The following is a 16,340-nucleotide window of genomic DNA, read 5'->3' as shown; positions in this document are numbered from 1 at the left end:
TAACACGGGTGGTTTTGTTATCTTTGCTACACGTAGGTGGGTTTGCAAAATAGTAAGGAAAAATACTCTCAGAAAACCTGGATTTTTTTTTTTGAGCCTGTTTTAATCTGACTAGACTACATAAACTGGAGAGTTAGAAAAGACATTTAAACAAGAGAGAGATCTTAAATCATAAAAGTCTTGTAAGTTTCCACCTTTCTGTTTCATATCTAATTTTATTTCTATTGACATATTCCATGTTGACTTAGTGAACCAAGAGATCAGAACATAGTACACAAATATTCCTCCTTACAGAGCAAAGGCAAGTGAGCTAGAGAGAGCTTATGAGCAGCCAGCTTCAAGTCTTTAACCAATTCATGTACTTGACTGTTTAAAGCACAAGTACTTTTCTATTTATGAAAGAAATCTGCCAATTAGCTATCTGGTACTAGACTGGGCCCAGAAATAAAGCAACAGCTTCAGCACTTAACTTGCCAGAAGTTAAAACATTTCATTCCCTAGCTAGAAAAGTCTGAGGAAAACATAAGCTGTGAAACACTGAGTTTTAAATATTTATATTACTACTAAAGAAAAAATAACTCATGTTTTAAAAATATTTTACTTTAGTACTCAAGAGAAACATCTAAACAAGCTTACAGCAATGCAGACAGTAAACTGCATAAGCAGTCAGTCATTGAATGATGGATATGAAATGACTGATACAATATGAAATATTACTGGAAAGAGTTGACTAAGAGTTGAGAAAGGAATAAAAGAGAAATGTTGTATGCCTATGCTTTTTAAAGGATACATATTGCTCTATTCAAGTACATGCTCATTTGGAAGACTCTGTGTGATGTTTTGGAAAAATACAATTTTTAAACTCTGATACATATTTGAAAATGCTGCTATACAATCTGTTCATGAAAATTACCATCTCTGCTCTCAGAAACATAGCACAGCTCCAAATTTCTCTTATTTCCCCTTATTAATAACAATAAGGAAGGTGTAAGAAGATAGGTAGATTAAGTTTGTTAACCTCCTTATAGAACAGGGGAGTGCAAACTTAAGGCACATAAACTCAAGAGACTTTGAAACAAGACAGCAAGAATTTTGAGAAAGAAATGAAAGATAGGCCTAGCAAGCTTACTGGTGTCACACAGCAGCTGACAAGAACTGGGAAAAGCAGAGACAGAGAAAGTGCTTCAGAGGAAACTGCAGGTCCTTCCTGAAGCAGGAAGCACATGCAGAAGTGAAAAGGTTCTGCACTCCCTCAAGGTACCAACCTGAGTGTGTCCCATGCAGAAAACCCATCAGCTTGGTACCTCTCAGAGCTGAGGAGGGAAGTCAGTTTTAGCAGATGCTCACTCAGTCTGGCTTAACTAGTGTCCCTTGGGAAGACGAAGGGACCCAGTCAGAAATCAGCAGTGGCTATACTGGGAGACAACTTGCTTAGGGTAAACAACTTCACGATCAGCACAAATAACTGAAGTCGTGGAGCCACCCAGTCTGCAATGCTGTCCACTCGGACAAGGGACTTAGGCTAAGGTCTGTACTTGTTGACAGGATCACCCATATTTAGAGGCCACTGATTCAGTAAGCTGCATATTGGATTTGGGTTCTCCAATCTATTTTAGTTGCTTTATAGGGAGCAGCAAATCAACTACATCTTTGTTGTACAGAGAGATCGAGAACAGCAGTCAACTCTGAAAAAAAGCAGAAGAGGACATCTGCTACAGGAGGGTAAGTCAATCCCAAAGGCAAAGAGAAACACTAAAAATTGTGTCATCATGCATGGGACAAAATGAATACATTTAGAAGATCAAAAGTTCAGGGCTTTCCCAAATGAAGGGGACAGCTGAACTCCTGATCAGAGCTATTGCTCTAGGCTTTGTAAAGGCAGTGCTTGTTAGCTCCATCTTTAATTGTATTTCATCATATGTAGTGTATGGTAGAGCTGGTGGTACAGGAGGAGAGGGATTGCTGTTCTTCATGCTCTTGTTCCCCTTGGGAAACTGCTGGAAGTCTGTAACCTGCTGCAAGGCATCAAGAGCAGTAGCAACAAAACACTATCCAGCAGACACTCAGCTGTGTCTGTGAAACGCATTGTCACTCCAAGCTCTTACCGGGGAGATGCTTGCATCCCTTACTTGGAAAACATGGTTTTGGCAGTCTCAGGGAAGCTAGAAAGAACTCTGAGACATTTTGGTTTGAGTTCAATCACTGGAAAGAACTACACAGCAGCTGTGCTGTCTGCTCCCTACATAAGGCACAATGTTGGTGTTGACAGAAGCCAGCTCCAAGATGTTGACAGCAAAGTTGTGTGATGTATCAGCCTAAAATGACAGTGTATGGTTGGATATAATTCTGCTTGGCATGCCTTCTTAACCAAAATGCAAACTTTCAAAAGACTTCTTTTGCTTTATTTTTTGCATGAAGGAATCTACCCAACACATTATTGCTGGCACATATAATGCTTATATTCCCAAAACCAATACAAGACAAATCACTGCAAAAGAACAATCAACGATCCAGACACTGCAAAACAGTCAAGGCTCGGTCAGTTGCTTGATTCTTTTTTTCTAGGGTCCTAAAAAATTTTAAGTGTCTCTGTCCTTGCAATCAATGAAGAGAAAAAGTGAGAACACATTCCCTTACACTGCCTGAGCTGTGCCAGAAGAGACTCTTTACCTACAGAAATAGTGTGCTTGTGGCTGGTTATAAAATAAAGGCCCTTTGTACATAACAGTGTAAACGTAACTCTACCTAGCCCCTTCAGGCTGAGTACTGAATGCAATTTCAGAAGTGATAGAGAAAATAGATTCATTTTACAGTATCAGTTCCCAGGAGAGTAGATATTACCTGATTTTAGTATGAAATAAATATTATATAGGCCTAAACTCACAAAAAACGTCTCCCTAAAAAGCACCTCCTTTGCCACTCATGTTCCAAAACACCATAAAATACCTAAGGAGCAAGTCAGCAGCTACTGCATAGGAACAGCTGGTGACAGACTAGAACCCCTTATATTATTTCTTAAAGCAGTTTCAAAATGAGATGTGCATACATACTGCAGTTCTATGTATGTGAGTATGTACATATACAACTGCTCTTGATTCAGACTGGATAAAAATTAGAATTGCCTTATAATCTGCCCCAGTTTTATAAGATATTTTTGGCCCAACTTTCCACTGTAGCTGTTCTCTGGTGCCTTACGACTCAGTTCACCTGTTTTCCCATTATCTACCATGTGCACACCATAGTCCCCATATTACACATTTTAAAACTTTGATAGGTAAATATACAAATAACCAGTAGCTATCAAAGTATTTTCAACAAATGAACAGCAATATCAAAAATGTTTTGGCTATATATACAGCCATTAGTGCAAGAAGAGGCTACTTGTATTTTGCTGCTATCAGTGCCTACTTAGATGATCTTTACTTATATGGGAAATATTAAGAAATACTGAGTTACAGTGAGCTGTATTCTGCAGGTACTACAGTATCAGGAGGGTTAAAAAGTGCAGTGAGGCACATTATATTTAGAGAAGCAGCTAAGTCCTCAAGGAATCATAGGCCTTGGAAATGGAAAGTTGTACTCTAGAGTATTCAAGGCAGCTTTTTAACTACCTTGCCATTTTTGTTACTAGTTAAGAAGGGCTTGTTTCTTTTCCTTTAACCACAAAGTTATGACTCAATGACTTCAATTTCTAAGTGATAAAACCACACAGAAAAGTTAAAATTTCTCATCAGAAATAAAATGACTATTCAAGAAGTGTTATGTCTTCATGAGAGTTAAAGAAATTCAGTGTGAAGCACAGATTCACATTGTCTGTGCTTTCATTCCTGCCTTTTACAACCTACTCCTTTTTCTTATTATATATATTCAGCTAGTATGTTTAGCTCCACTCCAGCGGCACAACTGAAAACAGCTAAAATTTCCTTTATTTTCAGAAAAGTGCCACAAGGGCATCAAAAGCTGCAGCAAGACAACAACAGACTGTGAGTGCATGAGCAGCTGCTTTGGCAGCACAGACATTTCTCCAGTTCCTTGTCTCATTCTTTCCTGTCCACAGCACATTACCTTCCCTCCACAAAGCCCAGCAGCACTGGGGGCATGGTTAAACACTTGATTCTCTCCCTGTGCTATATCTACAAAACTAAGATAAACAACAGACACCACCTCAAAAGACAGACAAGAGTTTCTAGTGGATAAAACCAGAACTGACTGGCAATAAACCTTCATTTTGAAATAACAGAAAAAGAGTAAGGCTGCAGGCAATAACGATCGGGATAATCTAACCCATATCTATAGCAGTAGATCATACTGTTCCATTCCTGCAAAACATTCCTGACTTTCCACTTCTGCAATGACATTCCCCTGAATTCTACCATGCAAGGCCACCTTTCATGTAATATTCATAAAATGTATGTATGATGTTCAGGCTATAGTATACCTTCAGGACAATCTCAGTCTTCCCAGAGATAACTGATTTTCCAAAGAGTTCCATGGGGAAAAAGTAGGAAAATTCTTTAAAACATGAATATGTGCTCCTTCAAAATTGTGACAGTAACAGGACTGAGAGATAAGTATCAGTAAGACTGTCAAATACACGGATGTTTCTCAAAACACCAAATACTGCTGCAATCAGCAGGGCAGGATGGAAGTCAATCTTAAGAGTTGTAATTTTCCTAGTAATTTTTATATTCTGCATCCCCATATTAAGTTTTAACAATGTTGCTTTCATAAAAGCTGGAGAAATTCCTTGTTACTTCTTATCAGAGACCTCAATCAGGATCAAAATTTTTAGCTCCTGTTCATTGAGAGGAATTTCTACACATACAGCTTAACACAGTGACACGGAGAAGATGCTGTGAACACTTATTAGCAGCAGGAATTCAGGGAATGGCAGCTGACCCTCTTCAGGTGAGCAGAGATCTCCTGGACCTGCATTAACAAGTATGTTCAAACATATTCTTGAATTCCACCACTAATTCTTCCTCAATGTGGAGATTTCCCAAACGCTTTTGTGTTGGTACAGAAACTCCCACACACACTAGCAAGCACCAGGCCTCTTGCACCGAAGGTGAATGGTCAATTTTAACAACATCATACTGGCAGATCTGTACTCCTCAAACAAGACTACTGCCCACATTCACAACAAGGTCATCCCAGGCTGAAGCCGGGCTCGTGCTATCTATACAGCTCCAAGCTCTTGAAAACATTCCAGGAACTCCCACATCAGTTTGTTCTTCAGTCCCCACCAGCCAAGAAAAGGATTCAAATTTTGCCATTAATTTTCAGTTAAATAAAATAACTCTTTTTAAACATCAAGCTAATCACAATCATTATCTCCAGCTTTCTATTATATCTTGTTTTCTCAGTTTAAGTTTAATTTCTACAGATTTTTTACATTCAGTTTCATTCATTTTAAAATGCAAGACTTACTATATCCTCTACTTCATAGCTTCCACAAAATTCTATATGTAATTATTTTTACACTCCTGTGCATGTGTCAAAATCTTATTTAAGGTCTAAGAAAGAAAAAAAATTGACAGGGTGATGGAAAAAGAGAAGGCTAGAGTTTTCCAAGGACAGTTTTCCTTTCCTCTCAACAGCACAGTGCTACTGCTGCTGTCACCAAAGGAGAACTTCAAAAGAAGTTGCAAACAAAAGGATTCTCATCACTAACCCCCAAGGCACTTCGAAAAAAGTCTGAGATGCCTCAAACACATTATCCAGGTCTTTGAAGAAACGAATTCAGTCTATTTTGAAATCTTAAAATACCAAGGGGTCGAAGTAAAACACACTGAATTCCAACTAAAAAATTTGCTACATTCCACATTACAGTTCCACGCTATTTTGCTATGTGTTTCCCTTCGTTCATGAAAGGCATTTAAAAACTACTTTTGTTCATGAAGCTTCACAGATTTCACAGAACATTCTGAGTTGAAAGGGACCCACGAGGACCATTGAGTCCAACTCAAGCCAATGGCTCATACTGGGATTGAACCCATGGCTTTGGTGTTATCAGCACTCTGCTCCATGTTCTTCCAAACTGGGTTAATACAGAGACTGTCTCACCTTTAAATGTTCCTGACCACACTGGGGTTCTCATATTTTATAACTGAGGTCTCTTCAGCTCAAAATGTAACAGATAAAGACAATTAATGGACCTACAGTGTGCTATTAGTCAGCTTTCACTAGTCCATACCGTATTCCATTATGCTGAAGAGGGAGTTTCAAGCATGCAATAAGAAGAAAATGAGGGATTACATTACTGTGTCCATACAACTGACAGAGGCTAAAGGCATTTGGGAGCAAGCTGTTAAAATGACAGTGTTCATCTGGGAAACAAAACTAAATAAAAAAACAGGTCAGACATCCCCGTGCAAGATTCAAGACTTCTGCACTAATACTGTGAACTGAAAAAAACCAATCTCAGATACCCTGGGCATAGGGGCAGAGAGAGAGGAAAAGCTTTGTGAGTGACCTTTTACTCTGTAGGTACTCTAAGATACTGCCAGAATCAGGAATCATCATAGAACAGCAAGGAATTTGCTGAACAAGTAAAGACAAGACACAAAAATCTGCTCTGGGTCAATATTTTCAATTTCATGCAAGTTTTTTAACTCTGTGCACATTAACCCTGAAACTGTACACAGGAAACCCGGATGTGAATCACGTAAAATCCAGACAAGTACAGACAGGGCTATGACTTCCTACTTCCTCTGCCAATCCCACCCTGGTCCTACAGAGCAGAGCAACCATCACCACACCAGCTGCACAAGCAGCGCAGTGGCGACATTCTATGACACTGTGAAGACCAATACAAGGACCTACACCCACACTTGAGAACACAGTGAGTGAGGCTCAACAGCCTCTGGAACACCTGACCTGGGCTAATGTTATTAAAGAACATGTGCTACCTGCTTTGAACTCAGGCAGGTTTTCTACAGCTCCACTGCAAACAGCATCTGGCAGGCACATTTATGGATGCAGCTCTTGACCTCATGAAACAAAGAGGAACCATAACAACACTCAAGGGACAAAATCAAAAACAGGTACTTTGTACATCAAGCACAAGAGCCCGTCTCTTTTACAAAAGGTATTCAAGCTGATTTCCAGAATAGTCTGAAAAGTGACAGCTGTCAATAGGGATGCCTTCACAGTCCACTCATCATCTTTATCTCATCTAAACTGAGTGCAAATTTACTGTCCTTTAAGCACTTATTTTAGCCACATGCTGAAACAAGTGCAAATATTTCACTCTTTTTTTTTTCCAAGAAAAGGATGTGGTTCAGATCATAAACACAGTCTTAATGCTGCAGCCTCAACCCTCGGTGTACCTCCTTAAAAGCTTCATAAATCCATCAAGCAATGTCTGTGTCTGACCCCAGCAGACTGGTAATTTTCAAATGCCACCACCTGAGGTCTTTCTGAAGGGTTTTAACAAAAGATTACAACAGAATCCTGTTTTCTTCACAGCTAATGAGATCCTGTTTTCTTCACAGCTAACTTCTATACTCTAGCGTATTGATAAAATCTGAATTAATATATATATATCCAATACACCAGAAAAAGATACTAAAAATCTGACTACTCTATCTATTGTAAAAGCACAACAGAGATGCAAAAACTAGCAACTAGGTACAGAATGATGCCCAGTAGTTAACAGGGAAAAAAAAAACCAAAGTAATTATAAAAAAAGTGCAAAATAACAATCCACTAACCAGGGAGAGAAGACTACAAATATTCTGGGCTTTTTTTCAGGTGAAAAATGCCTCTCAACCTCTTACATTGAACTTCTCATATCGGAATTCTCAGTTTGGCAGTTTGCAACAAATAAAAATCAAAAAGCATACATAATTAGAAACCCTCAGTCTTGAATCCTCCTCAGGAGCCTGTAGAGCGTGGCAGTAAATCGGTTGATTTGCAGCTTTTATCCACAGGAAGAGATGCAGAAGAGGCGGCAGCTGTCTGTGGGGAGTGGGCAGTGGCCCAGCAGGGCACTGGCTGGGAGCAGCACTGCGAGGGTTCCTGCAGGGTTCTGTGCTGTGCTGCACAATGCAGCACTGAGCAGCAAAGAAAGCAAAGGCACCCACAGCTCTTCTACACTTCCCTGCAGGCAACCTACAAACAGCTGGCCACAAAGGAGCACATCTGGGAGACTGCATCATTCCAAACCATGATTCAGTGCAGCAGTTTCCCAATGCCATGATATGCAGAGGAAAGGCTCTGGTCCTTTTCCAGAGTCCCACCAATCACTGGCTGTGTGAAGCTGCACTGCTGCATTTGCCTGATGCTTATGGTTGTTTAACAAAAGTGAAAAAAAATGAGAAATTATGCCTGAAACAATGTCCAAATCTGGCTCATCACACACAAGGATGTCTGCACTAACCCAGGAACTAGAGGATACTCAGAGTGTCTTAAATAAGTTAAAAAAAAAAAAAATTCCATTAAATCTTATTTTCCTGCTTTCATTATCTTGAAGGCATTTTGAGTGAAATATATTATAAAATAAAAGCTGTTACAGAGCATCTCAGAAATATTCACTGTAAAAGTGTCAAACCAAAGAACAGTAAACAACTATCAGAGATAAACCTTTCTGCTGCATTACCAGCAAAACATCTTCTCTCGGCTCCCAGGTGTGAAAACCTTCTGGCTTTTGCAGTGCTCCGATTGAGAGCGGACAGGTATTTTTGACAAAAACCCAACACAGTTGATATCCTGACTCTGCAGCCAATGTTACCGTTGTTAACAGAAAACACATGAGGTTTCCCTTGTCAACATAAATTGTTGACTCCATCGGTCTGCAGGAGCAAAGTGGAACATGTGACTGTGGGGGCTACAGAGAGCTGAAGCGCAACTTGCCAAATGAATACACACAGCAGGAACTCGGCACCCAACACAACAGGTTAGCTCTGCCCAGCTCCCCAGCAGCAAACCAGGCTGCAGGAAAGCCAGAATTTCACTTCTGGTATTTCATTCCTAATTCCATTACGTGCGTGAACCAGTCCTTCAGTATGCAAAATAATTACACGGAATATGTGTCTGGGTCATTTCCTCAACATGGTTGCAGGCTGGCTTGCTTGAGTAATAAAAATACCTTTTTAGTGCTTTCTCTGAGGTTACAAAAAGAAGCTAAAAACAGTAGACAACTTTAAAACACTTTCTCGCTGTTCCACTCACAGTGGGCAAGAGATACAACAGACTAATTCAAATTCCCTCTGAGCTTAATGAGTATAAAACACACTCTGAAACAATTGCCAGTGCACACCAAACATGAACTTTCAACTTCTTTAATTTTCAATTCCAAGTCTTTAGCTCATGAGGAAAGAAAGCTCAAAAGCAGCAATGTAAAAAGCACTTTAAATTCAAAATTACATCCCTTCAACTCCCTAAGAAGTACCAACACATTTTCAGCATTTAAAAAGCAAAATTCACTTTTATTTGCCAAGAATTAAAAGGAGAATTAAATTTAACATCAAGCAGTTAATTTTAGAAGGGAGTTTTTTCCAGCACACTGATACTGCTTTAGGTCACTTGGAAGTCTCTAGCCTCATGAAGTGTATTTCTAGGCCAAAGCTAAGAAAAACTGCACACACAAGTTTCCTGATACTAAAATACATTCTATTTACCTGCAAGATTTGTAGGTTCAAAGCAAATTCTGACCACAGTACAGATCAATGTTTCTGAACTGTGATAAAAGAAAATTAACAGATGTCTCTTAAATCTTGTACAAAAAGGGCTTAGGTTTTTTGGGGGGTGGTGGGTTGTTAAAAAGATGCTTTTGCCTTTCTAAAGTGGCAAGGTATTTTGAGCCAGACATTTCAGCTCCTCATTAGCATGAGCTCCTGCCAAGATCCCAACCGTGTCCCATCTCCATGGCACGTGTCCTCCCTCTTAACCAACCCGACACACTGGGCTGCTTCTAATGCTTTTTGGGCCCCCAAGGGGCGAAAGAGGGGCTAAAAATAATCCATCTTAGTAACATGAAGTGAGAGAAAGGGAGAAGACAGAACCAAACCAGCTCCTGGGTCCAAGCCATCACAGAGCCTCCCTTACTCCAGTCTGTATGGGAAAAGAAGGTTTGCTATGTAACGCTTGGTTAAGGGCAAAGCTGCCACCATAGAAAACGAGGCCTTCATGTGCATGTACCTGTCTATCCACCCAAGACAGAAAATTACTTTCCACTTCCCTGTTTGATTTAAATAGGCCAATGTTAAATGCATGATCTTGAAAGAAAATGAGTTTTATTGCTCCGTGCTCCCAGAATGAGCATAGGTCCTCTGTGTAGTGTAAATAAATGCACAAACACCACTTAGAAGAAAATATTTTCAAATGTCAAGATTTACAGGGTCAATATTTACACAATAATCAACACAACTGCCTTTTTCAAAATGTAAATAAAGATTTTTCTTCCGATAAGAGTTTTGAAATACAGTTGGCATGGAAGCAAGTTTTTTTTTTAGTTAAAGGAAACTGATAAAGGCACAAAACAGTTCGTATAAATGTAAAACAGTGGCATGACATCTTTTAACTCCCACTTAAGTACATTTTAAAAAACATCAAGCATATAATATGTGAAGATGTGAAGATAAGGAAAGACATTGATCATATTATCAAGGATCACTTTATCAATATAATACTGTGTCAAAAACAGTTCCTCTATAAGACTACATTAAAAGAAAAGAAAAAAGGAAAAAAAGAAAAAAAAACTAAAAAAATGCTACAAACATTAGATACAAAGTTTTATTGTAAAACTTAGAGTCGAATGCAGACTCACCAGGAATGTTAAGACACTAGGCAAAACTGAATATTTCCTTGATGGTTCACAGAACTAACCTCTGCCTTCAGCCCTGTTACATTTTTTCCAAGGTTCTTCTTGTCTGCTCATCCTGTGTCCTTTGTTTGTCAACCCATTCCATCCCTTCCTCACTTGTCTGTGGGTTGTCATCTCTCTCCCCCTTATTTTTCCCATATTTTTCTCCTCACCAGCTTGGCCAGCCTAGTGGCAAAGAAGCTTTTGCGTGACTTGGTCAGGTAGATTCAATCTCTTCTGAGCAGTCCTTGACCCTCAGAGAGGGTCTCCATGGTTGTAAAAGCCAAATGCCTGTTGTGCAACCAGCTGTTGACCTCCAGAATCCATTCACTTCTTTTCAAGCCCTACACCCTCACTGGGAACATCAGGGAGAAAACCTTGTCTCCTGTGCCCTTGTTCCTCAGACCCAGAGCCGTATGACCACTCTCAGGACCCCCCTAGCAGTATCAAGGGTGCCCATTTGGAAGAGCAGCAGTAGGGGGTAATAGTCCAAGGATTTCACAAACCCCACCAGCATCACCACAACACCGTGGACCCAAATCTCTCTCCTAAAAGAGAAGATACATGAGAGGGAAAGACAGCATGAACAGAACTGTCAGTTGCACCTTACATAATGACCTTGGGTATAAAAAGACAGGAAAGAGGGACCATTGTGAAGTATATGTTAGTTTTTAGAACCATATTAAAGCCTCCCAAGGAGTCTGTTTCTCAACATGCTTAAAAACCAGAAGTTACCTCCCTTTCCATACCTCACCAAAGACATTACAAGAAGTTTATCATCAGTATTAGTCACCTTGCAAATATTTTTTTAGATCATTTTAAGAGCTAGACCTTGCCCACAAATTCTCAGCAACTTCAATTCTCACACAAGTCAACCAGCAGGAAGCAACAGAATGATAAAAGCTAATTTTTGACTTTAAAATCACAGGAACAGCTACCTCTTCAGAAAGCCACAATACCATCCCAGGGATTTGTTCATCTGATGTCCAAGTATAGGCCCAAATCAAGCTGACCTTTCTTTCAGCAGGCCACTGTAAGCCTTTCAAGTAGAAATCAACTGCTAACTAACAGATAGCTGTCAATGGTACATAAATACAACTACTTACTAGAACACAGACAAATATCCTGAGAGATATTCCCTAAGAGACAAAGAATATACAATGAAATGTATGCAATACTTACCTGAATATTTTTTAAAGAGCAACTTCAGAACACCTATTAAAATTAATTTACAGTTTTGCTTAAGAGGCTTGAAGAAAGCACAATGAGGATCCCTTACTCATTTTTCCTAGTTACCTTAACAACCACAAAATGCAAAATCTAAAGAGGAGATTAACTGATTTCAGAAATATTCTAGCTGTCAGTCATTTTTCAAGAAACTGTCTAAACTGAACCAGAAAGACTGTCATAAAATAAACATCTCAAAACAATGCACCTAATTAACACTGAAGCAATAGAAGCCAAGTCAGGAGAATGTCAAAAAATCTAACCAAAACCAATCCACTCCAACAACAAGGAAGAAATTCCACAGCTACAGAACACAAACCCCTCAAATTTTCACAACACAAATAGAAACTGCTCCCATTCACTGCTTGCTTTGACTTCTGCATCCTTTATCAGGAACAGAGGAGCAGAACCCTTACTGGCATGGTCATTTCCCTCTCACAATGTTCATATGCACTAAACATGTGATTGAGCAGCTTTGGTGGGCACCGGGAGTCCAGCCAGGGTCAACCCACCACATTTTCTGAAAACAAACAAGGGAACAATGCTTCCCTCCATGCTTTAAGCCAACACAGAGGCACGCTCACAAAAACTACTGTGCAGAGTTACAATCACACCAATATTAGAAGAAAAATGGACCATTATAACACATATATGAAGTTGCATGCTGAAATACTAACCTACACATTCAACAGGTGAACTTTCCCATCTCAGAAGGGAATAACTAAGTCTCAGAGGCAAAATATTTGGGGAAAAAATACAACAAACCCAATTGTTTACCCAAACTTGCCAAGAGAGATGACATTTTAATAATTTATTTTCAGCCTGTTTAAAATGTCTAAATTAGCATTCAAAGTGTATTGACCACTGTGAGAGGGAAAACAACAACAAATCCTGAGTATCTGGATGTTAACCAACAGCAGAAGCCAATTTCATTTGTTGCCCCACAACTGGTACGTGAAGGTCCTCTAAAGCTAGAAGTAAGCTACAAGGAAACAGAGAATGCATTGTTTCAGTCAGAAGCAGTAATATCAGAATATTTATGCAGTTGTGAGGTAAGTACACTTTAATGAGCACCTACTGAAAACTCAGTCAGAGTACCTGATCACACTGCAGCTTCCAGACATTTTAAGGGCTGTCACTCAGAACATGACCTCATCGGGTTCTGGCTACCAGGCCACCCACTAGTTTGTTATACCAGTTGCACTAACACCTCCACATTTTGGTGCCCTCCTCTGGAGCATACTTACAGATTGTAACATGAAGATGTGGGCATATCAGACATGCAATGATTAATGTTTTTCCAAAATTCCATAAAACGATGTGGTGAGTTTCTAACAGATATTAGTGATTTCATATGCAAGGAGTACAGCTGAAATGTTACTTCCCCCCCATAAATCAGTAATTTAACATGTTCTTGCCTTTCAGAAATAGTCATCTTGAGTTAACTACTGCTGCTTACCACACTGAACTAGTGGTAAGACAAATCTTGAGAGCCCAAGGAAATGACTCACCCAGATCTCACACTCAGCGCTCCTTCAGCCCCAGGTGACACCTGATTCATCAGCCAATACCTACTATTACTCACCTGGAACTAGAGAAGGTTTTCCTGTGGAGTTAATTGCTGCCATTTCTGTACACCACAAAAAAAGGACTGCTGTCAGTAAGCATCTATCCAAAGTGTCTTCAGATGGCCAATATGATAAGATACATGCTCCAGAACATAAATGGCTCATAAGGCTGCTCTCATACCTTTTGAAAAGCATGAGCAGCTAGTCTAATAACTGAGTAAGAAGGACCCCATCTGCACTATACACAACCCTGTTTTTCGGGAACACTTCGAGTTTTGTTGTAGGGACAGTATTGTTTTAAACAGTTGTAGCTACCATTTTCCAAATAGACAAAGAAATATTTAAAGAATATATAAAGAAAATAAACCTGAAAAAGATCAAGCAATATAAATCTCCAACTGACTGTAAGATGAATGTCCATTTTCTCTAATACCAATGTAAATAAATATCAGAAGTGATGACATTGAAACACTTGTGCATGTACAAGCAGGAGAAATAAACAGTTTAAGACCAGAAGTACAATCTGAGCAGCCAGCTTATCACTCAGTGAGCCAAAAACCAAATAGAAACTGTCATTTTAATAGATCACAGAATCATTCAATATGCTGAGTTGGAAGGGACTCACAAAGATCATCCAACTCCTGGCCCTGCACAGGACCATCCCCCAGAATCAGACCATGTGCCTGAGACCACTGTCTAAACGCTCCTTGAACTCTGTCAGGCTGTGACCGCTTCCCTGGGGAGCCTGTTCCAGTGCCCAAACACCCTCTGGGTGAGGAACCTTTTTCTAAAATCCAACCTAAACCTCCCCTGCCACAACTTCAGACTGTTAGCTTGGGTCCTGTGACTGGTCACTACAGAGATGATTCAATTTACCAGAGTTTGATTCATTAGTGTGCTTCTGGTAAGAACTCTGCACATCTTCAGGAGAAGTATCGCATTGAAATTCAAGAGCTATGTTTTTTAAAAAAAAAAAAAAAAAAAGGGTGATTTAAATAAGTGCTACTTTGCACTATTTATAGTCATCATCTGTGCAAGCCCCAGGCTCTGGGGGGGAGCATGAAGCACTACCAGCAAGCACACCTATTCACTGCCTGGGAATGTCTCCAACTCCAGGCAGGAGCACTTGTCCTTTTCTTCAACTTCCACCTTTTCCTCCAGTGCCTAATTTTTAGATCTTTACTCTTTCATAGCTATTTAACAAAACAAAACAAAAAAAAAACAAAAAAAACCCCAAAAACCAAAAACTGAAAAAATCCCCACCAAACCCAAGACAACAACAAACAAATCAAACAAAAACCCAACTGACAGCTCAGCCAGACAGCATCGCCATTTATTCTGCGACCGCTCAACATGAACTCTGTACTGTTACAATATACAGGCTGCTATCAATCTGTCAAGACTTTGTAAATACGTGACAACGGTCCATCTTTCTAGAAAGGTTTCAAGAAATCAAGGAACATCATACAACTAGGAAGTGCACTTCACACCTCTTTTTTATGTGGATTTGTCCTGAAAGAAGAAGGCCTCAGTATTTTTTTTTCCAATAATTCAAAAGTGCAACACTTCAGTGAAGGATAAAAGACTGTCAAAGGTAGGTACATTCTGTACTCAACAGAAACCTCTGCGTTAACACCGAAGGGGTGATAACGCATTGGTAAAATGAGACATATACTTTATACACAGCATTTCAAATGCTTAGCTGTTTTTCTCTTTTTTATTAAAGGCAGATGACATAACAGTTTTAACAGTAATTCCTCTCCACGGATAGAAGGTGTGTGGGAACAGCCTGCTTGAATTTATCAAGGGCAAATGGTATCTGACTAACCCCCCGATAGTCTCCTGTGATGAAATGACTGGTTTTGGGGAGGAGGGAAAAAGTATGACATCATATCCCCTGACTTTAGCATGGCCTATGACACAGCCTCCCACTCCACCCTTCGAGTCAAACCAAGAAGATAAAGTCTGGGTAGGTGGAATACAAGGGGTGGGTAACTGGTTGGACCACCATGCTCAGAGGATGGCAATCAACGGCACAGAGTCCAGCTGTCAGTCAGTCAGCAGCAGCATCCCCCAGGGATCAACACTCAGGCCAGTATCATTTAATGTCTTTATTAAAAACCCAGGATATAATAAAGTGGGGGACTGGTCAGTACACAGAGGCGCTCTTCAGAGGGACCTTGGCAGGCTACAGAAGTAAACAGACAAGGATCTCATGAAGTCCAATAAAGGCACATGCAAAACTCTGCAGCTGAAATGGGTTACATCCATTCACTAGGATCGGCAGGGGCCAAATGGCCTGAAAGTCACTTTGCAGAAAAGGTTCCATTTATTTTTTGCATCCATTCTAGTTAAGTAACTATAAATGGTTGCATTACAGGTGTTTGGAACTGATGAGCAGCTCCTGAAGTACATGGCAAAGCCAGGAGCTATTGGCAAATAGGTTTAACTCCAGTTCTCCTGAACCTGGCCATATGAGAGAAAAGAAACACATGAGTCCCTATGGAGCAACAAGAAGAGGCTTTGGAAGAATAGCTATGTAAATTGTGTGACAATTTTTCTCCCCTTGTTCTGCTTTGCTTCTTCTGTAGACTCCAAAGATACTTTGCTCAGAGTCAGTACTCCCACCAGCAAGGACTGCTTCCTAAGAGAAAAGCTGTGGCTAATACATCAGTTTCAAACCACTTGAACAGCTGATGACAAAGAGTTACAGAAAAACAGGAGCTTGACTGAACAAT

General features: G+C 39.9%; 1 protein-coding gene across 2 annotated transcripts in view; it reads right to left on the bottom strand.

Annotated features, from left to right (window-relative positions):
• Nucleotides 1–16,340, bottom strand: part of LOC104685804 (myelin basic protein) — an 84,029-nt gene that overhangs the window by 52,980 nt on the left and 14,709 nt on the right. The window lies entirely within an intron of this gene.

Source organism: Corvus cornix, chromosome 2 (genome assembly GCF_000738735.6).
Source record: "Corvus cornix cornix isolate S_Up_H32 chromosome 2, ASM73873v5, whole genome shotgun sequence".
In the NCBI taxonomy this organism is placed as follows: Eukaryota; Metazoa; Chordata; class Aves; order Passeriformes; family Corvidae; genus Corvus; species Corvus cornix.
This window is presented reverse-complemented; position numbering and strand designations above follow the sequence as displayed.